Genomic DNA, 26,576 nt, shown 5'->3' with positions numbered 1-26,576 from the left:
ATATTGAGGGAGTGCAGCATTGTCAGAGGGTCAGTGTGGAGGGAGTGCAGCATTGTCAGAGGATCAGTGTGGAGGGTGTGCAACATTGTCAGAGGATCAGTGCGGAGGGAGTGCAGCATTGTCAGAGAGTCAGTGTGGAGGGAGTGCAGCATTGGCAGACGATCAGTGTGGAAGGAGTGCAGTATTGTCAGAGGATCAATGCGGAGGGAGTGCAGCATTGTCAGAGGATCAGTGTGCAGGGAGTGCAGCATTGTCAGATGATCAGGATGGAGGGAGTGCAGAATTGTCAGAGGGACAGTATGGAGGGAGTGCAGCGTTGTCAGAGGATCAGTATGGAGGGAGTGAAGCACTGTCAGAGGATCAGTGTGGAGGGAGTGCAGTATTGTCAGAGGATCAGTGCGGAGGGAGTGCAGCATTGTCAGAGGATCAGTCTGGAAGGAGTGCAGCATTGTCAGAGGGTCAGTACCGAGGGAGTGCAGCATTGTCAGAGGGTCAGTATGGAGGGAGTGCAGCGTTGTCAGAAGGTCAGTATGGAGGGTGTGCAACATTGTCAGAGGATCAGTATGGAGGGAGTGCAGCGTTGTCAGAGGATCAGGATGGAGGGAGTGCTGCATTGTCAGGGGGTCAGTATGGAGTGAGTGCAGCATTGTCAGAGGGTCAGTGTGGAGGGAGTGCAGCATTATCAGAGTGTCAGTTTGGAGGGTGTGCAGCATTGTCAGAGGGTCAGTTTGGAGGGTGTGCAGCATTGTCAGGGGGTCAGTGTGGATGGAGTGCAGCATTGTCAGAGGGTCAGTGTGGAGGGAGTGCAGGATTGTCAGAGGATCAGTATGGAGGGAGTGCAGCATTGTCAGGGGGTCAGTGTGGAGGGAGTGCAGCATTGTCAGAGGGTCAGTGTGGAGGGAGTGCAGCATTGTCAGAGGGTCAGTACCGAGGGAGTGCAGCATTGTCAGAGGGTCAGTACGGAGGGAGTGCAGCATTGTCAGAGGGTCAGGACGGAGGGAGTGCAGCATTGTCAGAGAGTCAGTGTGGAGGGAGTGCAGCATTGTCAGAGGGTCAGTGTGGAGGGAGTGCAGCATTGTCAGAGAGTCAGTACGGAGGAAGTGCAGCAATCTCAGGGTGTCAGTGCGGAGGGAGTGCAGCATTGTCAGAGGATAAGTGTGCAGGGAGTGCTGCATTGTCAGAGGATCAGTGTGGAGGGAGTGCAGAATTGTCAGAGGGTCAGTATGGAGGGAGTGCAGCGATGTCTGAGGGTCAGGGTGGAGGGAGTGCAGCATTGTCTGAGGGACAGTATGGAGGGAGTGCAGCGATGTCTGAGGGTCAGGGTGGAGGGAGTGCAGCATTGTCTGAGGGACAGTGTGGAGGGAGTGCAGCATTGTCAGAGGGTCAGTACCGAGGGAGTGCAGCATTGTCAGATGGTCAGTACGGAGGGAGTGCAGCATTGTCAGAGGGTCAGGACGGAGGGAGTGCAGTATTGTCAGAGGATCAGTGCGGAGGGAGTGCAGCATTGTCAGAGCATCAGTGTGGCGGGAGTGCAGCATTGTCAGAGGATCAGTGCGGAGGGAGTGCAACATTGTCAGAGGATCAGTGTGGCGGGAGTACAGCATTGTCAGAGGATCAGTGCGGAGGGAGTGCAGTATTGTCAGAGGATCGGTGCGGTGGGAGTGCAGCATTGTCAGAGGATCAGTGTGGAGGGAGTGCAGCATTGTCAGAGGTTCAGTGCGGAGGGAGTGCAGCATTGTCAGAGGATCAGTATGGAGAGTGCACAGCATTGTCAGGGTGTCAGTGTGGAGTGAGTGCAGCATTGTCAGGGGATCAGTATGGAGGGAGTGCAGCATTGTCAGAGGGTCAGTATCAAGGGAGTGCAGCATTGTCAGAGGTTCAGTATGGAGGGAGTGCAGCATTGTCAGAGGATCAGTATGGAGGGAGTGCAGCGTTGTCAGAGGATCAGGATGGAGGGAGTGCTGCATTGTCAGGGGGTCAGTATGGAGTGAGTGCAGCATTGTCAGAGGGTCAGTGTGGAGGGAGTGCAGCATTGTCAGAGGGTCAGTTTGGAGGGTGTGCAGCATTGTCAGAGGGTCAGTTTGGAGGGTGTGCAGCATTGTGAGAGGGTCAGTGTGGAGGGAGTGCAGCATTGTCAGAGGGTCAGTGTGGAGGGAGTGCAGGATTGTCAGAGGATCAGTATGGAGGGAGTGCAGGATTGTCAGGGGGTCAGTGTGGAGGGAGTGCAGCATTGTCAGAGGGTCAGTGTGGAGGGAGTGCAGCATTGTCAGAGTGTCAGTACCGAGGGAGTGCAGCATTGTCAGAGGGTCAGTACAGAGGGAGTGCAGCATTGTCAGAGAGTCAGTACGGAGGAAGTGCAGCAATCTCAGGCTGTCAGTGCGGAGGGAGTGCAGCATTGTCAGGGTGTCAGTGTGGAGTGAGTGCAGCATTGTCAGAGGTTCAGTATGGAGGGCGTGCAGCGTTGTCAGAGGATCAGGATGGAGGGAGTGCTGCATTGTCAGGGGGTCAGTATGGAGTGAGTGCAGCATTGTCAGAGGGTCAGTGTGGAGGGAGTGCAGCATTGTCAGACGGTCAGTTTGGAGGGTGTGCAGCATTGTCAGAGGGTCAGTTTGGAGGGTGTGCAGCATTGTCAGAGGGTCAGTGTGGAGGGAGTGCAGAATTGTCAGACGGTCAGTGTGGAGGGAGTGCAGGATTGTCAGAGGATCAGTATGGAGGGAGTGCAGCATTGTCAGGGGGTCAGTGTGTCGGGAGTGCAGCATTGTCAGAGGGTCAGTGTGGAGGGAGTGCAGCATTGTCAGAGGGTCAGTACCGAGGGAGTGCAGCATTGTCAGAGGGTCAATACGGAGGGAGTGCAGCATTGTCAGGGGGTCAGTATGGAGTGAGTGCAGCATTGTCAGAGAGTCAGTGTGGAGGGAGTGCAGCATTGTCAGAGGGTCAGTACAGAGGGAGTGCAGCATTGTCAGACAGTCAGTACGGAGGAAGTGCAGCAATCTCAGGGTGTCAGTGCGGAGGGAGTGCAGCATTGTCAGAGGGTCAGTACGGAGGGAGTGCAGCATTGTCAGAGGATAAGTGTGGAGGGAGTGCTGCATTGTCAGAGGATCAGTGTGGAGGGAGTGCAGCATTGACAGGCGATCAGTATGGAGGGAGTGCAGCATTGTCAGAGGATCAGGATGGAGGGAGTGCAGAATTGTCAGAGGGTCAGTATGGAGGGAGTGCAGCGTTGTCTGAGGGTCAGGGTGGAGGGAGTGCAGCATTGTCTGAGGGTCAGTGTGGAGAGAGTGCAGCATTGTCAGAGGGTCAGTGTGGAGGAAGTGCAGCATTGTCAGAGGATCAGTGTGGAGGGAGTGCAGCATTGTCAGAGAATCAGTGTGGAGGGAGTGCAGTATTGTCAGAGGATCAGTGCGGAGGGAGTGCAGCATTGTCAGAGCATCAGTGTGGCGGGAGTGCAGCATTGTCAGAGGATCAGTGCGGAGGGAGTGCAACATTGTCAGAGGATCAGTGTGGCGGGAGTACAGCATTGTCAGAGGATCAGTGCGGAGGGAGTGCAGTATTGTCAGAGGATCAGTGCGGTGGGAGTGCAGCATTGTCAGAGGATCAGTGTGGAGGGAGTGCAGCATTGTCAGAGGTTCAGTGCGGAGGGAGTGCAGCATTGTCAGAGGATCAGTATGGAGAGTGTGCAGCATTGTCAGGGTGTCAGTGTGGAGTGAGTGCAGCATTGTCAGGGGATCAGTATGGAGGGAGTGCAGCATTGTCAGAGGGTCAGTATCAAGGGAGTGCAGCATTGTCAGAGGTTCAGTATCGAGGGAGTGCAGCATTGTCAGAGGGTCAGTACGGAGGGAGTGCAGCATTGTCAGAGGGTCCGTACGGAGGGAGTGCAGCATTGCCAGAGGATCAGTATGGATGCAGTGCAGCATTGCCAGAGGATCAGTGTGGAGGGAGTGCAGCATTGTCACAGGGTCAGTGCGGAGGGAGTGCAGCATTTTCAGACGGACAGTACGGAGTGAGTGCGGCATTGTCAGAGGGTCAGTGTGGAGGGTGTGCAGCATTGTCAGAGGGTCAGTGCGGAGGGAGTGCAGCATTTTCTGAGAATCAGTGTGGAGGAAGTGCAGTATTGTCAGAGGATCAGTGCGGAGGGAGTGCAGCATTGTCAGAGGATCAGTGCGGAGGGAGTGCAGCATTGTCTGAGAATCAGTGTGGAGGAAGTGCAGTATTGTCAGAGGATCAGTGCGGAGGGAGTGCAGCATTGTCAGAGGATCAGTGTGGCGGGAGTGCAGCATTGTCAGAGGATCAGTGCGGAGGGAGTGCAACATTGTCAGAGGATCAGTGTGGAGGGAGTGCAGCATTGTCAGCGGGTCAGTGTGGAGGGAGTGCAGCATTGTCAGAGGATCAGTGTAAAGGGAGTGCAGCATTGTCAGAGAATCAGTGTGGAGGGAGTGCAGTATTGTCAGAGGATCAGTGCGGAGGGAGTGCAGCATTGTCAGAGCATCAGTGTGGCGGGAGTTCAGCATTGTCAGAGGATCAGTGCGGAGGGAGTGCAACATTGTCAGAGGATCAGTGTGGCGGGAGTACAGCATTGTCAGAGGATCAGTGCGGAGGGAGTGCAGTATTGTCAGAGGATCGGTGCGGTGGGAGTGCAGCATTGTCAGAGGATCAGTGTGGAGGGAGTGCAGCATTGTCAGAGGTTCAGTGCGGAGGGAGTGCAGCATTGTCAGAGGATCAGTATGGAGAGTGCACAGCATTGTCAGGGTGTCAGTGTGGAGTGAGTGCAGCATTGTCAGGGGATCAGTATGGAGGGAGTGCAGCATTGTCAGAGGGTCAGTATCAAGGGAGTGCAGCATTGTCAGAGGTTCAGTATGAAGGGAGTGCAGCATTGTCAGAGGATCAGTATGGAGGGAGTGCAGCGTTGTCAGAGGATCAGGATGGAGGGAGTGCTGCATTGTCAGGGGGTCAGTATGGAGTGAGTGCAGCATTGTCAGAGGGTCAGTGTGGAGGGAGTGCAGCATTGTCAGAGGGTCAGTTTGGAGGGTGTGCAGCATTGTCAGAGGGTCAGTTTGAAGGGTGTGCAGCATTGTCAGAGGGTCAGTGTGGAGGGAGTGCAGCATTGTCAGAGGGTCAGTGTGGAGGGAGTGCAGGATTGTCAGAGGATCAGTATGGAGGGAGTGCAGGATTGTCAGGGGGTCAGTGTGGAGGGAGTGCAGCATTGTCAGAGGGTCAGTGTGGAGGGAGTGCAGCATTGTCAGAGTGTCAGTACCGAGGGAGTGCAGCATTGTCAGAGGGTCAGTACAGAGGGAGTGCAGCATTGTCAGAGAGTCAGTACGGAGGAAGTGCAGCAATCTCAGGCTGTCAGTGCGGAGGGAGTGCAGCATTGTCAGGGTGTCAGTGTGGAGTGAGTGCAGCATTGTCAGAGGTTCAGTATGGAGGGCGTGCAGCGTTGTCAGAGGATCAGGATGGAGGGAGTGCTGCATTGTCAGGGGGTCAGTATGGAGTGAGTGCCGCATTGTCAGAGGGTCAGTGTGGAGGGAGTGCAGCATTGTCAGACGGTCAGTTTGGAGGGTGTGCAGCATTGTCAGAGGGTCAGTTTGGAGGGTGTGCAGCATTGTCAGAGGGTCAGTGTGGAGGGAGTGCAGAATTGTCAGACGGTCAGTGTGGAGGGAGTGCAGGATTGTCAGAGGATCAGTATGGAGGGAGTGCAGCATTGTCAGGGGGTCAGTGTGTCGGGAGTGCAGCATTGTCAGAGGGTCAGTGTGGAGGGAGTGCAGCATTGTCAGAGAGTCAGTGTGGAGGGAGTGCAGCATTGTCAGAGGGTCAGTACAGAGGGAGTGCAGCATTGTCAGAGAGTCAGTACGGAGGAAGTGCAGCAATCTCAGGGTGTCAGTGCGGAGGGAGTGCAGCATTGTCAGAGGGTCAGTGTGGAGGGTGTGCAGCATTGTCAGAGGGTCAGTGCGGAGGGAGTGCAGCATTTTCTGAGAATCAGTGTGGAGGAAGTGCAGTATTGTCAGAGGATCAGTGCGGAGGGAGTGCAGCATTGTCAGAGGATCAGTGCGGAGGGAGTGCAGCATTGTCTGAGAATCAGTGTGGAGGAAGTGCAGTATTGTCAGAGGATCAGTGCGGAGGGAGTGCAGCATTGTCAGAGGATCAGTGTGGCGGGAGTGCAGCATTGTCAGAGGATCAGTGCGGAGGGAGTGCAACATTGTCAGAGGATCAGTGTGGAGGGAGTGCAGCATTGTCAGAGGGTCAGTGTGGAGGGAGTGCAGCATTGTCAGAGGATCAGTGTAAAGGGAGTGCAGCATTGTCAGAGAATCAGTGTGGAGGGAGTGCATTATTGTCAGAGGATCAGTGCGGAGGGAGTGCAGCATTGTCAGAGCATCAGTGTGGCGGGAGTTCAGCATTGTCAGAGGATCAGTGCGGAGGGAGTGCAACATTGTCAGAGGATCAGTGTGGCGGGAGTACAGCATTGTCAGAGGATCAGTGCGGAGGGAGTGCAGTATTGTCAGAGGATCGGTGCGGTGGGAGTGCAGCATTGTCAGAGGATCAGTGTGGAGGGAGTGCAGCATTGTCAGAGGTTCAGTGCGGAGGGAGTGCAGCATTGTCAGAGGATCAGTATGGAGAGTGCACAGCATTGTCAGGGTGTCAGTGTGGAGTGAGTGCAGCATTGTCAGGGGATCAGTATGGAGGGAGTGCAGCATTGTCAGAGGGTCAGTATCAAGGGAGTGCAGCATTGTCAGAGGGTCAGTACAGAGGGAGTGCAGCATTGTCAGAGAGTCAGTACGGAGGAAGTGCAGCAATCTCAGGCTGTCAGTGCGGAGGGAGTGCAGCATTGTCAGGGTGTCAGTGTGGAGTGAGTGCAGCATTGTCAGAGGTTCAGTATGGAGGGCGTGCAGCGTTGTCAGAGGATCAGGATGGAGGGAGTGCTGCATTGTCAGGGGGTCAGTATGGAGTGAGTGCCGCATTGTCAGAGGGTCAGTGTGGAGGGAGTGCAGCATTGTCAGACGGTCAGTTTGGAGGGTGTGCAGCATTGTCAGAGGGTCAGTTTGGAGGGTGTGCAGCATTGTCAGAGGGTCAGTGTGGAGGGAGTGCAGAATTGTCAGACGGTCAGTGTGGAGGGAGTGCAGGATTGTCAGAGGATCAGTATGGAGGGAGTGCAGCATTGTCAGGGGGTCAGTGTGTCGGGAGTGCAGCATTGTCAGAGGGTCAGTGTGGAGGGAGTGCAGCATTGTCAGAGAGTCAGTGTGGAGGGAGTGCAGCATTGTCAGAGGGTCAGTACAGAGGGAGTGCAGCATTGTCAGAGAGTCAGTACGGAGGAAGTGCAGCAATCTCAGGGTGTCAGTGCGGAGGGAGTGCAGCATTGTCAGAGGGTCAGTACGGAGGGAGTGCAGCATTGTCAGAGGATAAGTGTGGAGGGAGTGCTGCATTGTCAGAGGATCAGTGTGGAGGGAGTGCAGCATTGACAGGCGATCAGTATGGAGGGAGTGCAGCATTGTCAGAGGATCAGGATGGAGGGAGTGCAGAATTGTCAGAGGGTCAGTATGGAGGGAGTGCAGCGTTGTCTGAGGGTCAGGGTGGAGGGAGTGCAGCATTGTCTGAGGGTCAGTGTGGAGGGAGTGCAGCATTGTCAGAGGGTCAGTGTGGAGGAAGTGCAGCATTGTCAGAGGATCAGTGTGGAGGGAGTGCAGCATTGTCAGAGAATCAGTGTGGAGGGAGTGCAGTATTGTCAGAGGATCAGTGCGGAGGGAGTGCAGCATTGTCAGAGCATCAGTGTGGCGGGAGTGCAGCATTGTCAGAGGATCAGTGCGGAGGGAGTGCAACATTGTCAGAGGATCAGTGTGGCGGGAGTACAGCATTGTCAGAGGATCAGTGCGGAGGGAGTGCAGTATTGTCAGAGGTTCAGTGCGGTGGGAGTGCAGCATTGTCAGAGGATCAGTGTGGAGGGAGTGCAGCATTGTCAGAGGTTCAGTGCGGAGGGAGTGCAGCATTGTCAGAGGATCAGTATGGAGAGTGTGCAGCATTGTCAGGGTGTCAGTGTGGAGTGAGTGCAGCATTGTCAGGGGATCAGTATGGAGGGAGTGCAGCATTGTCAGAGGGTCAGTATGAAGGGAGTGCAGCATTGTCAGAGGTTCAGTATCGAGGGAGTGCAGCATTGTCAGAGGGTCAGTACGGAGGGAGTGCAGCATTGTCAGAGGGTCCGTACGGAGGGAGTGCAGCATTGCCAGAGGATCAGTATGGATGCAGTGCAGCATTGCCAGAGGATCAGTGTGGAGGGAGTGCAGCATTGTCACAGGGTCAGTGCGGAGGGAGTGCAGCATTTTCAGACGGACAGTACGGAGTGAGTGCGGCATTGTCAGAGGGTCAGTGTGGAGGGTGTGCAGCATTGTCAGAGGGTCAGTGCGGAGGGAGTGCAGCATTTTCTGAGAATCAGTGTGGAGGAAGTGCAGTATTGTCAGAGGATCAGTGCGGAGGGAGTGCAGCATTGTCAGAGGATCAGTGCGGAGGGAGTGCAGCATTGTCTGAGAATCAGTGTGGAGGAAGTGCAGTGTTGTCAGAGGATCAGTGCGGAGGGAGTGCAGCATTGTCAGAGGATCAGTGTGGCGGGAGTGCAGCATTGTCAGATGATCAGTGCGGAGGGAGTGCAACATTGTCAGAGGATCAGTGTGGAGGGAGTGCAGAATTGTCAGAGGAACAGTGCAGAGGGAGTGCAGCATTGTCAGGGGGACAGTATGGAGGGAGTGCAGCGTTGTCAGAGGATCAGTATGGAGGGAGTGAAGCACTGTCAGAGGATCAGTGTGGAGGGAGTGCAGTATTGTCAGAGGATCAGTGCGGAGGGAGTGCAGCATTGTCAGAGGATCAGTGTGGAGGGAGTGCAGCATTGTCAGAGGGTCAGTGTGGAGGGAGTGCAGCATTGTCAGAGGGTCAGTGCGGAGGGAGTGCAGCATTGTCTGAGAATCAGTGTGGAGGAAGTGCAGTATTGTCAGAGGATCAGTGCGGAGGGAGTGCAGCATTGTCCGAGGATCAGTGTGGCGGGAGTGCAGCATTGTCAGAGGATCAGTGCGGAGGGAGTGCAACATTGTCAGAGGATCAGTGTGGAGGGAGTGCTGCATTGTCAGAGGATAAGTGTGGAGGGAGTGCAGCATTGTCAGGGGGACAGTATGGAGGGAGTGCAGCATTGTCAGAGAGTCAGTACGGAGGAAGTGCAGCAATCTCAGGCTGTCAGTGCGGAGGGAGTGCAGCATTGTCAGGGTGTCAGTGTGGAGTGAGTGCAGCATTGTCAGAGGTTCAGAATGGAGGGAGTGCAGCGTTGTCAGAGGATCAGGATGGAGGGAGTGCTGCATTGTCAGGGGGTCAGTATGGAGTGAGTGCAGCATTGTCAGAGGGTCAGTGTGGAGGGAGTGCAGCATTGTCAGACGGTCAGTTTGGAGGGTGTGCAGCATTGTCAGAGGGTCAGTTTGGAGGGTGTGCAGCATTGTCAGAGGGTCAGTGTAGAGGGAGTGCAGAATTGTCAGAGGGTCAGTTTGGAGGGTGTGCAGCATTGTCAGAGGGTCAGTACCGAGGGAGTGCAGCATTGTCAGAGGGTCAGTGTGTCGGGAGTGCAGCATTGTCAGAGGGTCAGTGTGGAGGGAGTGCAGCATTGTCAGAGAGTCAGTGTGGAGGGAGTGCAGCATTGTCAGAGGGTCAGTACAGAGGGAGTGCAGCATTCTCAGAGAGTCAGTGTGGAGGGAGTGCAGCATTGTCAGAGGGTCAGTACAGAGGGAGTGCAGCATTGTCAGAGAGTCAGTACGGAGGAAGTGCAGCAATCTCAGGGTGTCAGTGCGGAGGGAGTGCAGCATTGTCAGAGGGTCAGTACGGAGGGAGTGCAGCATTGTCAGAGGATAAGTGTGGAGGGAGTGCTGCATTGTCAGAGGATCAGTGTGGAGGGAGTGCAGCATTGACAGGCGATCAGTATGGAGGGAGTGCAGCATTGTCAGAGGATCAGGATGGAGGGAGTGCAGAATTGTCAGAGGGTCAGTATGGATGGAGTGCAGCGTTGTCTGCGGGTCAGGGTGGAGGGAGTGCAGCATTGTCTGAGGGTCAGTGTGGAGGGAGTGCAGCATTGTCAGAGGGTCAGTGTGGAGGGAGTGCAGCATTGTCAGAGGATCAGTGTGGAGGGAGTGCAGCATTGTCAGAGAATCAGTGTGGAGGGAGTGCAGTATTGTCAGAGGATCAGTGCGGAGGGAGTGCAGCATTGTCAGAGCATCAGTGTGGCGGGAGTGCAGCATTGTCAGAGGATCTGTGCGGAGGGAGTGCAACATTGTCAGAGGATCAGTGTGGCGGGAGTACAGCATTGTCAGAGGATCAGTGCGGAGGGAGTGCAGTATTGTCAGAGGATCAGTGCGGTGGGAGTGCAGCATTGTCAGAGGATCAGTGTGGAGGGAGTGCAGCATTGTCAGAGGTTCAGTGCGGAGGGAGTGCAGCATTGTCAGAGGATCAGTATGGAGAGTGTGCAGCATTGTCAGGGTGTCAGTGTGGAGTGAGTGCAGCATTGTCAGGGGATCAGTATGGAGGGAGTGCAGCATTGTCAGAGGGTCAGTATCAAGGGAGTGCAGCATTGTCAGAGGTTCAGTATCGAGGGAGTGCAGCATTGTCAGAGGGTCAGTACGGAGGGAGTGCAGCATTGTCAGAGGGTCAGTACGGAGGGAGTGCAGCATTGCCAGAGGATCAGTATGGATGCAGTGCAGCATTGCCAGAGGATCAGTGTGGAGGGAGTGCAGCATTGTCACAGGGTCAGTGCGGAGGGAGTGCAGCATTGTCAGACGGACAGTACGGAGTGAGTGCAGCATTGTCAGAGGGTCAGTGTGGAGGGAGTGCAGCATTGTCAGAGGGTCAGTGCGGAGGGAGTGCAGCATTTTCTGAGAATCAGTGTCGAGGAAGTGCAGTATTGTCAGAGGATCAGTGCGGAGGGAGTGCAGCATTGTCAGAGGATCAGTGCGGAGGGAGTGCAGCATTGTCTGAGAATCAGTGTGGAGGAAGTGCAGTATTGTCAGAGGATCAGTGCGGAGGGAGTGCAGCATTGTCAGAGGATCAGTGTGGCGGGAGTGCAGCATTGTCAGAGGATCAGTGCGGAGGGAGTGCAACATTGTCAGAGGATCAGTGTGGAGGGAGTGCAGAATTGTCAGAGGAAAAGTGCAGAGGGAGTGCAGCATTGTCAGGGGGACTGTATGGAGGGAGTGCAGCGTTGTCAGAGGATCAGTATGGAGGGAGTGCAGTATTGTCAGAGGATCAGTGAGGAGGGAGTGCAGCATTGTCAGAGGATCAGTGTGGAGGGAGAGCAGCATTGTCAGAGGGTCAGTACCGAGGGAGTGCAGCATTGTCAGAGGGTCAGTGTGGAGGGAGTGCAGCATTGTCAGAGGGTCAGTGCGGAGGGAGTGCAGCATTGTCTGAGAATCAGTGTGGAGGAAGTGCAGTATTGTCAGAGGATCAGTGCGGAGGGAGTGCAGCATTGTCAGAGGATCAGTGTGGCGGGAGTGCAGCATTGTCAGAGGATCAGTGCGGAGGGAGTGCAACATTGTCAGAGGATCAGTGTGGAGGGAGTGCAGAATTGTCAGAGGAACAGTGCGGAGGGAGTGCAGCATTGTCAGGGGGACAGTATGGAGGGAGTGCAGCGTTGTGAGAGGATCAGTATGGAGGGAGTGAAGCACTGTCAGAGGATCAGTGTGGAGGGAGTGCAGTATTGTCAGAGGGTCAGTATCAAGGGAGTGCAGCATTGTCAGAGGATCAGTGTGGAGGGAGTGCAGCGTTGTCAGAGGATCAGTATGGAGGGTGAGCAACATTGTCAGAGGGTCAGGGTGGAGGGAGTGCAGCATTATCAGAGGATCAGTATGGAGGGAGTGCAGCGTTGTCAGAGGGTCAGGATGGAGGGAGTGCTGCATTGTTAGGGGGTCAGTATGGAGTGAGTGCAGCATTGTCAGAGGGTCAGTGTGGAGGGAGTGCAGCATTGTCAGAGGGTCAGTTTGGAGGGTGTGCAGCATTGTCAGAGGGTCAGTGTGGAGGGAGTGCAGCATTGTCAGAGGGTCAGTACCGAGGGAGTGCAGCATTGTCTGAGGGTCAGTACGGAGGGAGTGCAGCATTGTCAGAGGGTCAGTACGGAGGGAGTGCAGCATTGTCAGAGAGTCAGTGTGGAGGGAGTGCAGCATTGTCAGAGGGTCAGTGTGGAGGGAGTGCAGCATTGTCAGAGAGTCAGTACGGAGGAAGTGCAGCAATCTCAGGGTGTCAGTGCGGAGGGAGTGCAGCATTGTCAGAGGATCAGTACGGAGGGAGTGCAGCATTGTCAGAGGATAAGTGTGGAGGGAGTGCTGCATTGTCAGAGGATAAGTGTGGAGGGAGTGCAGCATTGACAGGCGATCAGTATGGAGGGAGTGCAGCATTGTCAGAGGATCAGGATGGAGGGAGTGCAGAATTGTCAGAGGGTCAGTATGGAGGGAGTGCAGCGTTGTCTGAGGGTCAGGGTGGAGGGAGTGCAGCATTGTCTGAGGGTCAGTGTGGAGGGAATGCAGCATTGTCAGAGGGTCAGTGTGGAGGGAGTGCAGCATTGACAGAGGATCAGTGTGGAGGGAGTGCAGCATTGTCAGAGAATCAGTGTGGAGGGAGTGCAGTATTGTCAGAGGATCAGTGCGGAGGGAGTGCAGCATTGTCAGAGCATCAGTGTGGCGGGAGTGCAGCATTGTCAGAGGATCAGTGCGGAGGGAGTGCAACATTGTCAGAGGATCAGTGTGGCGGGAGTACAGCATTGTCAGAGGATCAGTGCGGAGGGAGTGCAGTATTGTCAGAGGATCGGTGCGGTGGGAGTGCAGCATTGTCAGAGGATCAGTGTGGAGGGAGTGCAGCATTGTCAGAGGTTCAGTGCGGAGGGAGTGCAACATTGTCAGAGGATCAGTGTGGAGTGAGAGCAGAATTGTCAGAGGAACAGTGCGGAGGGAGTGCAGCATTGTCAGGAGGACAGTATGGAGGGAGTGCAGCGTTGTCAGAGGATCAGTATGGAGGGAGTGAAGCACTGTCAGAGGATCAGTGTGGAGGGAGTGCAGTATTTTCAGAGGATCAGTGCGGAGGGAGTGCAGCATTGTCAGAGGATCAGTGTGGAGGGAGTGCAGCATTGTCAGAGGGACAGTACCGAGGGAGTGCAGCATTGTCAGAGGGTCAGTGTGGAGGGAGTGCAGCATTGTCAGAGGAACAGTGCGGAGGGAGTGCAGCATTGTCAGGGGGACAGTATGGAGGGAGTGCAGCGTTGTCAGAGGATCAGTATGGAGGGAGTGAAGCACTGTCAGAGGATCAGTGTGGAGGGAGTGCAGTATTTTCAGAGGATCAGTGCGGAGGGCGTGCAGCATTGTCAGAGGATCAGTGTGGAGGGAGTGCAGCATTGTCAGAGGGTCAGTACCGAGGGAGTGCAGCATTGTCAGAGGGTCAGTGTGGAGGGAGTGCAGCATTGTCAGAGGGTCAGTGTGGAGGGAGTGCAGCATTGTCAGAGGGTCAGTGTGGAGGGAGTGCAGCATTGTCAGAGGGTCAGTGTGGAGGAAGTGCAGTATTGTCAGAGGATCAGTGCGGAGGGAGTGCAGCATTGTCAGAGGATCTGTGTGGCGGAGGTGCAGCATTGTCAGAGGATCAGTGCGGAGGGAGTGCAACATTGTCAGAGGATCAGTGTGGAGGGAGTGCAGAATTGTCAGAAGAACAGTGCGGAGGGAGTGCAGCATTGTCAGGGGGACAGTATGGAGGGAGTGCAGCGTTGTGAGAGGATCAGTATGGAGGGAGTGAAGCACTGTTAGAGGATCAGTGTGGAGGGAGTGCAGTATTGTCAGAGGATCAATGCGGAGGGAGTGCAGCATTGTCAGAGGATCAGTGTGGAGGGAGTGCAGCGTTGTCAGAGAATCAGTATGGAGGGAGTGCAGCATTGTCAGAGGATCAGTATGGAGGGAGTGCAGCGTTGTCAGAGGGTCAGGATGGAGGGAGTGCTGCATTGTCAGGGGGTCAGTATGGAGTGAGTGCAGCATTGTCAGAGCGTCAGTGTGGAGGGAGTGCAGCATTGTCAGAGGGTCAGTTTGGAGGGTGTGCAGCATTGTCAGAGGGTCAGTTTGGAGGGTGTGCAGCATTGTCAGGGTGTCAGTGTGGAGGGAGTGCAGCATTGTCAGAGGGTCAGTACCGAGGGAGTGCAGCATTGTCAGAGGGTCAGTACGGAGGGAGTGCAGCATTGTCAGAGGGTCAGTACGGAGGGAGTGCAGCATTGTCAGAGAGTCAGTGTGGAGGGAGTGCAGCATTGTCAGAGGGTCAGTACAGAGGGAGTGCAGCATTGTCAGAGAGTCAGTACGGAGGAAGTGCAGCAATCTCAGGGTGTCAGTGCGGAGGGAGTGCAGTATTGTCAGAGGGTCAGTACGGAGGGAGTGCAGCATTGTCAGAGGATAAGTGTGGAGGGAGTGCTGCATTGACAGGCGATCAGTATGGAGGGAGTGCAGCATTGTCAGAGGATCAGGATGGAGGGAGTGCAGAATTTTCAGAGGGTCAGTATGGAGGGAGTGCAGCGTTGTCTGAGGGTCAGGGTAGAGGGAGTGCAGCATTGTCTGAGGGTCAGTGTGGAGGGAGTGCAGCATTGTCAGAGGGTCAGTGTGGTGGGAGTGCAGCATTGTCAGAGGATCAGTGTGGAGGGAGTGCAGCATTGTCAGAGAATCAGTGTGGAGGGAGTGCAGTATTGTCAGAGGATCAGTGCGGAGGGAGTGCAGCATTGTCAGAGCATCAGTGTGGCGGGAGTGCAGCATTGTCAGAGGATCAGTGCGGAGGGAGTGCAACATTGTCAGAGGATCAGTGTGGCGGGAGTACAGCATTGTCAGAGGATCAGTGCGGAGGGAGTGCAGTATTATCAGAGGATCGGTGCGGTGGGAGTGCAGCATTGTCAGAGGATCAGTGTGGAGGGAGTGCAGCATTGTCAGAGGTTCAGTGCGGAGGGAGTGCAGCATTGTCAGAGGATCAGTATGGAGAGTGTGCAGCATTGTCAGGGTGTCAGTGTGGAGTGAGTGCAGCATTGTCAGGGGATCAGTATGGAGGGAGTGCAGCATTGTCAGAGGGTCAGTATCAAGGGAGTGCAGCATTGTCAGAGGTTCAGTATGGAGGGAGTGCAGCATTGTCAGAGGGTCAGTACGGAGGGGGTGCAGCATTGTCAGAGTGTCAGTACGGAGGGAGTGCAGCATTGTCAGAGGGTCAGTGCGGAGGGAGTGCAACATTGTCAGAGGATCAGTGTGGAGGGAGTGCAGAATTGTCTGAGGAACAGTTCGGAGGGAGTGCAGCATTGTCAGGGGGACAGTATGGAGGGAGTGCAGCGTTGTCAGAGGATCAGTATGGAGGGAATGAAGCACTGTCAGAGGATCAGTGTGGAGGGAGTGCAGTATTGTCAGAGGATCAGTGCGGAGGGAGTGCAGCATTGTCAGAGGATCAGTGTGGAGGGAGTGCAGCATTGTCAGAGGGTCAGTACCGAGGGAGTGCAGCATTGTCAGAGGGTCAGTGTGGAGGGAGTGCAGCATTGTCAGAGGGTCAGTGCGGAGGGAGTGCAGCATTGTCTGAGAATCAGTGTGGAGGAAGTGCAGTATTGTCAGAGGATCAGTGCGGAGGGAGTGCAGCATTGTCAGAGGATCAGGGTGGCTGGAGTGCAGCATTGTCAGAGGATCAGTGCGGAGGGAGTGCAACATTGTCAGAGGATCAGTGTGGAGGGAGTGCAGAATTGTCAGAAGAACAGTGCGGAGGGAGTGCAGCGTTGTCAGAGGGTCAGGATGGAGTGAGTGCAGCATTGTCAGAGCGTCAGTGTGGAGGGAGTGCAGCATTGTCAGAGGGTCAGTTTGGAGGGTGTGCAGCATTGTCAGAGGGTCAGTTTGGAGGGTGTGCAGCATTGTCAGGGTGTCAGTGTGGAGGGAGTGCAGCATTGTCAGAGGGTCAGTGTGGAGGGAGTGCAGGATTGTCAGAGGATCAGTATGGAGGGAGTGCAGCATTGTCAGGGGGTCAGTGTGGAGGGAGTGCAGCATTGTCAGAGGGTCAGTGTGGAGGGAGTGCAGCATTGTCAGAGGGTCAGTTCCGAGGGAGTGCAGCATTGTCAGAGGGTCAGTACGGAGGGAGTGCAGCATTGTCAGAGGGTCAGTAAGGAGGGAGTGCAGCATTGTCAGAGAGTCAGTGTGGAGGGAGTGCAGCATTGTCAGAGGGTCAGTACAGAGGGAGTGCAGCATTGTCAGAGAGTCAGTACGGAGGAAGTGCAGCAATCTCAGGGTGTCAGTGCGGAGGGTGTGCAGCATTGTCAGAGGGTCAGTACGGAGGGAGTGCAGCATTGTCAGAGGATAAGTGTGGAGGGAGTGCTGCATTGACAGGCGATCAGTATGGAGGGAGTGCAGCATTGTCAGAGGATCAGGATGGAGGGAGTGCAGAATTGTCAGAGGGTCAGTATGGAGGGAGTGCAGCGTTGTCTGAGGGTCAGGGTGGAGTGAGTGCAGCATTGTCTGAGGGTCAGGGTGGAGGGAGTGCAGCATTGTCAGAGGGTCAGTGTGGAGGGAGTGCAGCATTGTCAGAGGATCAGTGTGGAGGGGGTGCAGCATTGTCAGAGAATCAGTGTGGAGGGAGTGCAGTATTGTCAGAGGATCAGTGCGGAGGGAGTGCAGCATTGTCAGAGCATCAGTGTGGCGGGAGTGCAGCATTGTCAGAGGATCAGTGCGGAGGGAGTGCAACATTGTCAGAGGATCAGTGTGGCGGGAGTACAGCATTGTCAGAGGATCAGCGCGGAGGGAGTGCAGTATTGTCAGAGGATCGGTGCGGTGGGAGTGCAGCATTGTCAGAGGATCAGTGTGGAGGGAGTGCAGCATTGTCAGAGGTTCAGTGCGGAGGGAGTGCAGCATTGTCAGAGGATCAGTATGGAGAGGGTGCAGCATTGTCAGGGTGTCAGTGTGGAGTGAGTGCAGCATTGTCAGGGGATCAGTATGGAGGGAGTGCAGCATTGTCAGAGGGTCAGTATCAAGGGAGTGCAGCATTGTCAGAGGTTCAGTATGGAGGGAGTGCAGCATTGTCAGAGGGTCAGTACGGAGGGAGCGCAGCATGGTCAGAGGGTCAGTACGGTGGGAGTGCAGCATTGCCAGAGGATCAGTATGGATGCAGTGCAGCATTGCCAGAGGATCAGTGTGGAGGGAGTGCAGCATTGTCACAGTGTCAGTGCGGAGGGAGTGCAGCATTGTCAGAGGGACAGTACGGAGTGAGTGCAGCATTGTCAGAGGGTCAGTGTGGAGGGAGTGCAGCATTGTCAGAGGGTCAGTCGGAGGGAGTGCAGCATTGTCTGAGAATCAGTGTGGAGGAAGTGCAGTATTGTCAGAGGATCAGTGCGGAGGGAGTGCAGCATTGTCAGAGGATCAGTGTGGCGGGAGTGCAGCATTGTCAGAGGATCAGTGCGGAGGGAGTGCAACATTGTCAGAGGATCAGTGTGGAGGGAGTGCAGAATTGTCAGAGGAACAGTGCGGAGGGAGTGCAGCATTGTCAGGGGGACAGTGTGGACGGAGTGCAGCATTGTCAGAGGTTCAGTGTGGAGGGAGTGCAGCATTGTCAGAGGATCAGTGTGGCGGGAGTGCAGTATTGTCAGAGGATCAGTGCGGAGGGAGTGCAACATTGTCAGAGGATCAGTGTGGAGGGAGTGCAGAATTGTCAGAAGAACAGTGCGGAGGGAGTGCAGCGTTGTCAGAGGGTCAGGATGGAGTGAGTGCAGCATTGTCAGAGCGTCAGTGTGGAGGGAGTGCAGCATTGTCCGAGGGTCAGATTGGAGGGTGTGCAGCATTGTCAGAGGGTCAGTTTGGAGGGTGTGCAGCATTGTCAGAGTGTCAGTGTGGAGGGAGTGCAGCATTGTCAGAGGGTCAGTGTGGAGGGAGTGCAGGATTGTCAGAGGATCAGTATGGAGGGAGTGCAGCATTGTCAGGGGGTCAGTGTGGAGGGAGTGCAGCATTGTCAGAGGGTCAGTTCCGAGGGAGTGCAGCATTGTCAGAGGGTCAGTACGGAGGGAGTGCAGCATTGTCAGAGGGTCAGTACGGAGGAAGTGCAGCATTCTTAGAGAGTCAGTGTGGAGGGAGTGCAGCATTGTCAGAGGGTCAGTACAGAGGGAGTGCAGCATTGTCAGAGAGTCAGTCCGGAGGAAGTGCAGCAATCTCAGGGTGTCAGTGCGGAGGGAGTGCAGCATTGTCAGAGGGTCAGTACGGAGGGAGTGCAGCATTGACAGAGGATACGTGTGGAGGGAGTGCTGCATTGACAGGCGATCAGTATGGAGGGAGTGCAGCATTGTCAGAGGATCAGGATGGAGGGAGTGCAGAATTGTCAGAGGGTCAGTATGGAGGGAGTGCAGCGTTGTCTGAGGGTCAGGTTGGAGGGTGTGCAGCATTGTCTGAGGGTCAGTGTGGAGGGAGTGCAGCATTGTCAGAGGGTCAGTGTGGAGGGAGTGCAGCATTGTCAGAGGATCAGTGTGGAGGGAGTGCAGCATTGTCAGAGAATCAGTGTGGAGGGAGTGCAGTATTGTCAGAGGATCAGTGCGGAGGGAGTGCAGCATTGTCAGAGCATCAGTGTGGCGGGAGTGCAGCATTGTCAGAGGATCAGTGCGAAGGGAGTGCAACATTGTCAGAGGATCAGTGTGGCGGGAGTACAGCATTGTCAGAGGATCAGCGCGGAGGGAGTGCAGTATTGTCAGAGGATCGGTGCGGTGGGAGTGCAGCATTGTCAGAGGATCAGTGTGGAGGGAGTGCAGCATTGTCAGAGGTTCAGTGCGGAGGGAGTGCAGCATTGTCAGAGGATCAGTATGGAGAGTGTGCAGCATTGTCAGGGTGTCAGTGTGGAGTGAGTGCAGCATTGTCAGGGGATCAGTATGGAGGGAGTGCAGCATTGTCAGAGGGTCAGTATCAAGGGAGTGCAGCATTGTCAGAGGTTCAGTATGGAGGGAGTGCAGCATTGTCAGAGGGTCAGTACGGAGGGAGCGCAGCATGGTCAGAGGTTCAGTACGGTGGGAGTGCAGCATTGCCAGAGGATCAGTGTGGAGGGAGTGCAGCATTGTCACAGTGTCAGTGCGGAGGGAGTGCAGCATTGTCAGAGGGACAGTACGGAGTGAGTGCAGCATTGTCAGAGGGTCAGTGTGGAGGGAGTGCAGCATTGTCAGAGGGTCAGTGCGGAGGGAGTGCAGCATTGTCTGAGAATCAGTGTGGAGGAAGTGCAGTATTGTCAGAGGATCAGTGCGGAGGGAGTGCAGCATTGTCAGAGGATCAGTGTGGCGGGAGTGCAGCATTGTCAGAGGATCAGTGTGGAGGGAGTGCAGAATTGTCAGAGGAACAGTGCGGAGGGAGTGCAGCATTGTCAGAGGATCAGTGTGGAGGGAGTGCAGAATTGTCAGAGGAACAGTGCGGAGGGAGTGCAGCATTGTCAGGGGGACAGTGTGGACGGAGTGCAGCATTGTCAGAGGTTCAGTGTGGAGGGAGTGCAGCATTGTCAGAGGATCAGTGTGGAGGGAGTGCAGCATTGTCAGAGGATCAGTGTGGCGGGAGTGCAACATTGTCAGAGGATCAGTGTGGAGGGAGTGCAGAATTGTCAGAGGAACAGTGCGGAGGGAGTGCAGCATTGTCAGGGGGACAGTGTGGACGGAGTGCAGCATTGTCAGAGGTTCAGTGTGGAGGGAGTGCAGCATTGTCAGAGGATCAGTGCGGAGGGAGTGCAACATTGTCAGAGGATCAGTGTGGAGGGAGTGCAGAATTGTCAGAGGAACAGTGCGGAGGGAGTGCAGAATTGTCAGGGGGACAGTGTGGACGGAGTGCAGCATTGTCAGAGGTTCAGTGTGGAGGGAGTGCAGCATTGTCAGATGGTCAGTGTGGAGAGAGCGCAGCATTGTCAGAGGATCAGTGTGGAGGGAGTGCAGCATTGTCAGAGAATCAGTGTGGAGGAAGTGCAGTATTGTCAGAGGATCAGTGCGGAGGGAGTGCAGCATTGTCAGGGGGACAGTGTGGACGGAGTGCAGCATTGTCAGAGGTTCAGTGTGGAGGGAGTGCAGCATTGTCAGAGGATCAGTGTGGCGGGAGTGCAGCATTGTCTGAGAATCAGTGTGGAGGAAGTGCAGTATTGTTAGAGGATCAGTGCGGAGGGAGTGCAGCATTGTCAGAGGATGAGTGTGGCGGGAGTGCAGCATTGTCAGAGGATCAGTGCGGAGGGAGTGCAACATTGTCAGAGGATCAGTGTGGAGGGAGTGCAGAATTGTCAGAGGAACAGTGCGGAGGGAGTGCAGCATTGTCAGGGGGACAGTGTGGACGGAGTGCAGCATTGTCAGAGGTTCAGTGTGGAGGGAGTGCAGCATTGTCAGAGGATCAGTGTGGCGGGAGTGCAGCATTGTCAGAGGATCAGTGCGGAGGGAGTGCAACATTGTCAGAGGATCAGTGTGGAGGGAGTGCAGAATTGTCAGAAGAACAGTGCGGAGGGAGTGCAACATTGTCAGAGGATCAGTGCGGAGGGAGTGCAACATTGTCAGAGGATCAGTGTGGAGGGAGCGCAGCATTGTCAGAGGATCAGTGTGGAGGGAGTGCAGAATTGTCAGAGGAACAGTGTGGACGGAGTGCAGCATTGTCAGAGGTTCAGTGTGGAGGGAGTGCAGCATTGTCAGATGGTCAGTGTGGAGAGAGCGCAGCATTGTCAGAGGATCAGTGTGGAGGGAGTGCAGCATTGTCAGAGGGTCAGTGTGGAGGGAGTGCAGCATTGTCAGAGGGTCAGTGCGGAGGGAGTGCAGCATTGTCTGAGAATCAGTGTGGAGGAAGTGCAGTATTGTCAGAGGATCAGTGCGGAGGGAGTGCAGCATTGTCAGAGGATCAGTGTGGCGGGAGTGCAGCATTGTCAGAGGATCAGTGCGGAGGGAGTGCAACATTGTCAGAGGATCAGTGTGGAGGGAGTGCAGAATTGTCAGAGGAACAGTGCGGAGGGAGTACAGCATTGTCAGGGGGACAGTGTGGACGGAGTGCAGCATTGTCAGAGGTTCAGTGTGGAGGGAGTGCAGCATTGTCAGAGGATCAGTGTGGCGGGAGTGCAGCATTGTCAGAGGATCAGTGCGGAGGGAGTGCAACATTGTCAGAGGATCAGTGTGGAGGGAGTGCAGAATTGTCAGAAGAACAGTGCGGAGGGAGTGCAACATTGTCAGAGGATCAGTGCGGAGGGAGTGCAACATTGTCAGAGGATCAGTGTGGAGGGAGTGCAGAATTGTCAGAGGAACAGTGCGGAGGGAGTGCAGCATTGTCAGGGGGACAGTGTGGACGGAGTGCAGCATTGTCAGAGGTTCAGTGTGGAGGGAGTGCAGCATTGTCAGATGGTCAGTGTGGAGAGAGCGCAGCATTGTCAGAGGATCAGTGTGGAGGGAGTGCAGTATTGTCAGAGGATCAGTGCGGAGGGAGTGCAGCATTGTCAGAGGGTCTGGATGGAGGGAGTGCAGCATTGTCAGAGGGTCAGTGTGGAGGGAGTGCAGCATTGTCAGAGGATCAGTGTAGACGGAGTGCAGCATTATCAGAGGGTAAGCATGGAGGGAGTGCAGCATTATCAGAGGGTCAGCATGGAAAGAGTGCAGCATTGTCAGAGGATCAGTGTGGAGGGATTGCAGCATTGTCAGAGGGTCAATGTGGAGGGTATACAGCTTTGTCAGAGGGTCAGTTTGAAGGGAGTGCAGCATTGTCAGAGGATCAGTGCGGAGGGAGTGCAGCATTGTCAGAGGGTCAGTGTGGAGGGAGTGCAGGATTGTCAGAGGATCAGTATGGAGGGAGTGCAGCATTGTCAGGGGGTCAGTGTGGAGGGAGTGCAGCATTGTCAGAGGGTCAGTGTGGAGGGAGTGCAGCATTGTCAGAGGGTCAGTTCCGAGGGAGTGCAGCATTGTCAGAGGGTCAGTACGGAGGGAGTGCAGCATTGTCAGAGGGTCAGTAAGGAGGGAGTGCAGCATTGTCAGAGAGTCAGTGTGGAGGGAGTGCAGCATTGTCAGAGGGTCAGTACAGAGGGAGTGCAGCATTGTCAGAGAGTCAGTCCGGAGGAAGTGCAGCAATCTCAGGGTGTCAGTGCGGAGGGTGTGCAGCATTGTCAGAGGGTCAGTACGGAGGGAGTGCAGCATTGTCAGAGGATAAGTGTGGAGGGAGTGCAGCATTGACAGGCGATCAGTATGGAGGGAGTGCAGCATTGTCAGAGGATCAGGATGGAGGGAGTGCAGAATTGTCAGAGGGTCAGTATGGAGGGAGTGCAGCGTTGTCTGAGGGTCAGGGTGGAGGGAGTGCAGCATTGTCTGAGGGTCAGTGTGGAGGGAGTGCAGCATTGTCAGAGGGTCAGTGTGGAGGGAGTGCAGCATTGTCAGAGGATCAGTGTGGAGGGAGTGCAGCATTGTCAGAGAATCAGTGTGGAGGGAGTGCAGTATTGTCAGAGGATCAGTGCGGAGTGAGTGCAGCATTGTCAGAGCATCAGTGTGGCGGGAGTGCAGCATTGTCAGAGGATCAGTGCGGAGGGAGTGCAACATTGTCAGAGGATCAGTGTGGCGGGAGTACAGCATTGTCAGAGGATCAGCGCGGAGGGAGTGCAGTATTGTCAGAGGATCGGTGCGGTGGGAGTGCAGCATTGTCAGAGGATCAGTGTGGAGGGAGTGCAGCATTGTCAGAGGTTCAGTGCGGAGGGAGTGCAGCATTGTCAGAGGATCAGTATGGATAGTGTGCAGCATTGTCAGGGTGTCAGTGTGGAGTGAGTGCAGCATTGTCAGGGGATCAGTATGGAGGGAGTGCAGCATTGTCAGAGGGTCAGTATCAAGGGAGTGCAGCATTGTCAGAGGTTCAGTATGGAGGGAGTGCAGCATTGTCAGAGGGTCAGTACGGAGGGAGCGCAGCATGGTCAGAGGGTCAGTACGGTGGGAGTGCCGCATGGCCAGAGGATCAGTATGGATGCAGTGCAGCATTGCCAGAGGATCAGTGTGGAGGGAGTGCAGCATTGTCACAGTGTCAGTGCGGAGGGAGTGCAGCATTGTCAGAGGGACAGTACGGAGTGAGTGCAGCATTGTCAGAGGGTCAGTGTGGAGGGAGTGCAGCATTGTCAGAGGGTCAGTGCGGAGGGAGTGCAGCATTGTCTGAGAATCAGTGTGGAGGAAGTGCAGTATTGTCAGAGGATCAGTGCGGAGGGAGTGCAGCATTGTCAGAGGATCAGTGCGGAGGGAGTGCAACATTGTCAGAGGATCAGTGTGGAGGGAGTGCAGAATTGTCAGAGGAACAGTGCGGAGGGAGTGCAGCATTGTCAGGGGGACAGTGTGGACGGAGTGCAGCATTGTCAGAGGTTCAGTGTGGAGGGAGTGCAGCATTGTCAGAGGATCAGTGTGGCGGGAGTGCAGCATTGTCAGAGGATCAGTGCGGAGGGAGTGCAACATTGTCAGAGGATCAGTGTGGAGGGAGTGCAGAATTGTCAGAAGAACAGTGCGGAGGGAGTGCAGCGTTGTCAGAGGGTCAGGATGGAGTGAGTGCAGCATTGTCAGAGCGTCAGTGTGGAGGGAGTGCAGCATTGTCAGAGGGTCAGTTTGGAGGGTGTGCAGCATTGTCAGAGGTTCAGTATGGAGGGAATCCAGCATTGTCAGAGGGTCAGTACGGAGGGAGCGCAGCATTGTCAGAGGATCAGTGTGGAGGGAGTGCAGAATTGTCAGAGGAACAGTGCGGAGGGAGTGCAGCATTGTCAGGGGGACAGTGTGGAAGGAGTGCAGCATTGTCAGATGGTCAGTGTGGAGAGAGCGCAGCATTGTCAGAGGATCAGTGTGGAGGGAGTGCAGCATTGTCAGAGGGTCAGTGTGGAGGGAGTGCAGCATTGTCAGAGGGTCAGTGCGGAGGGAGTGCAGCATTGTCTGAGAATCAGTGTGGAGGAAGTGCAGTATTGTCAGAGGATCAGTGCGGAGGGAGTGCAGCATTGTCAGAGGATCAGTGTGGCGGGAGTGCAGCATTGTCAGAGGATCAGTGCGGAGGGAGTGCAACATTGTCAGAGGATCAGTGTGGAGGGAGTGCAGAATTGTCAGAGGAACAGTGCGGAGGGAGTACAGCATTGTCAGGGGGACAGTGTGGACGGAGTGCAGCATTGTCAGAGGTTCAGTGTGGAGGGAGTGCAGCATTGTCAGAGGATCAGTGTGGCGGGAGTGCAGCATTGTCAGAGGATCAGTGCGGAGGGAGTGCAACATTGTCAGAGGATCAGTGTGGAGGGAGTGCAGAATTGTCAGAAGAACAGTGCGGAGGGAGTGCAACATTGTCAGAGGATCAGTGCGGAGGGAGTGCAACATTGTCAGAGGATCAGTGTGGAGGGAGTGCAGAATTGTCAGAGGAACAGTGCGGAGGGAGTGCAGCATTGTCAGGGGGACAGTGTGGACGGAGTGCAGCATTGTCAGAGGTTCAGTGTGGAGGGAGTGCAGCATTGTCAGATGGTCAGTGTGGAGAGAGCGCAGCATTGTCAGAGGATCAGTGTGGAGGGAGTGCAGTATTGTCAGAGGATCAGTGCGGAGGGAGTGCAGCATTGTCAGAGGGTCTGGATGGAGGGAGTGCAGCATTGTCAGAGGGTCAGTGTGGAGGGAGTGCAGCATTGTCAGAGGATCAGTGTAGACGGAGTGCAGCATTATCAGAGGGTAAGCATGGAGGGAGTGCAGCATTATCAGAGGGTCAGCATGGAAAGAGTGCAGCATTGTCAGAGGATCAGTGTGGAGGGATTGCAGCATTGTCAGAGGGTCAATGTGGAGGGTATACAGCTTTGTCAGAGGGTCAGTTTGAAGGGAGTGCAGCATTGTCAGAGGATCAGTGCGGAGGGAGTGCAGCATTGTCAGAGGGTCAGTGTGGAGGGAGTGCAGGATTGTCAGAGGATCAGTATGGAGGGAGTGCAGCATTGTCAGGGGGTCAGTGTGGAGGGAGTGCAGCATTGTCAGAGGGTCAGTGTGGAGGGAGTGCAGCATTGTCAGAGGGTCAGTTCCGAGGGAGTGCAGCATTGTCAGAGGGTCAGTACGGAGGGAGTGCAGCATTGTCAGAGGGTCAGTAAGGAGGGAGTGCAGCATTGTCAGAGAGTCAGTGTGGAGGGAGTGCAGCATTGTCAGAGGGTCAGTACAGAGGGAGTGCAGCATTGTCAGAGAGTCAGTCCGGAGGAAGTGCAGCAATCTCAGGGTGTCAGTGCGGAGGGTGTGCAGCATTGTCAGAGGGTCAGTACGGAGGGAGTGCAGCATTGTCAGAGGATAAGTGTGGAGGGAGTGCAGCATTGACAGGCGATCAGTATGGAGGGAGTGCAGCATTGTCAGAGGATCAGGATGGAGGGAGTGCAGAATTGTCAGAGGGTCAGTATGGAGGGAGTGCAGCGTTGTCTGAGGGTCAGGGTGGAGGGAGTGCAGCATTGTCTGAGGGTCAGTGTGGAGGGAGTGCAGCATTGTCAGAGGGTCAGTGTGGAGGGAGTGCAGCATTGTCAGAGGATCAGTGTGGAGGGAGTGCAGCATTGTCAGAGAATCAGTGTGGAGGGAGTGCAGTATTGTCAGAGGATCAGTGCGGAGTGAGTGCAGCATTGTCAGAGCATCAGTGTGGCGGGAGTGCAGCATTGTCAGAGGATCAGTGCGGAGGGAGTGCAACATTGTCAGAGGATCAGTGTGGCGGGAGTACAGCATTGTCAGAGGATCAGCGCGGAGGGAGTGCAGTATTGTCAGAGGATCGGTGCGGTGGGAGTGCAGCATTGTCAGAGGATCAGTGTGGAGGGAGTGCAGCATTGTCAGAGGTTCAGTGCGGAGGGAGTGCAGCATTGTCAGAGGATCAGTATGGATAGTGTGCAGCATTGTCAGGGTGTCAGTGTGGAGTGAGTGCAGCATTGTCAGGGGATCAGTATGGAGGGAGTGCAGCATTGTCAGAGGGTCAGTATCAAGGGAGTGCAGCATTGTCAGAGGTTCAGTATGGAGGGAGTGCAGCATTGTCAGAGGGTCAGTACGGAGGGAGCGCAGCATGGTCAGAGGGTCAGTACGGTGGGAGTGCCGCATGGCCAGAGGATCAGTATGGATGCAGTGCAGCATTGCCAGAGGATCAGTGTGGAGGGAGTGCAGCATTGTCACAGTGTCAGTGCGGAGGGAGTGCAGCATTGTCAGAGGGACAGTACGGAGTGAGTGCAGCATTGTCAGAGGGTCAGTGTGGAGGGAGTGCAGCATTGTCAGAGGGTCAGTGCGGAGGGAGTGCAGCATTGTCTGAGAATCAGTGTGGAGGAAGTGCAGTATTGTCAGAGGATCAGTGCGGAGGGAGTGCAGCATTGTCAGAGGATCAGTGCGGAGGGAGTGCAACATTGTCAGAGGATCAGTGTGGAGGGAGTGCAGAATTGTCAGAGGAACAGTGCGGAGGGAGTGCAGCATTGTCAGGGGGACAGTGTGGACGGAGTGCAGCATTGTCAGAGGTTCAGTGTGGAGGGAGTGCAGCATTGTCAGAGGATCAGTGTGGCGGGAGTGCAGCATTGTCAGAGGATCAGTGCGGAGGGAGTGCAACATTGTCAGAGGATCAGTGTGGAGGGAGTGCAGAATTGTCAGAAGAACAGTGCGGAGGGAG

This window comes from Chiloscyllium plagiosum, unplaced genomic scaffold (assembly GCF_037043375.1).
Source record: "Chiloscyllium plagiosum isolate Xiang-an unplaced genomic scaffold, Cpla_swu_hap1 HiC_scaffold_29, whole genome shotgun sequence".
Taxonomy (NCBI): Eukaryota; Metazoa; Chordata; class Chondrichthyes; order Orectolobiformes; family Hemiscylliidae; genus Chiloscyllium; species Chiloscyllium plagiosum.
The sequence above is the reverse complement of the archived record's forward strand: the minus strand, read 5'-3'. Positions refer to the sequence as shown.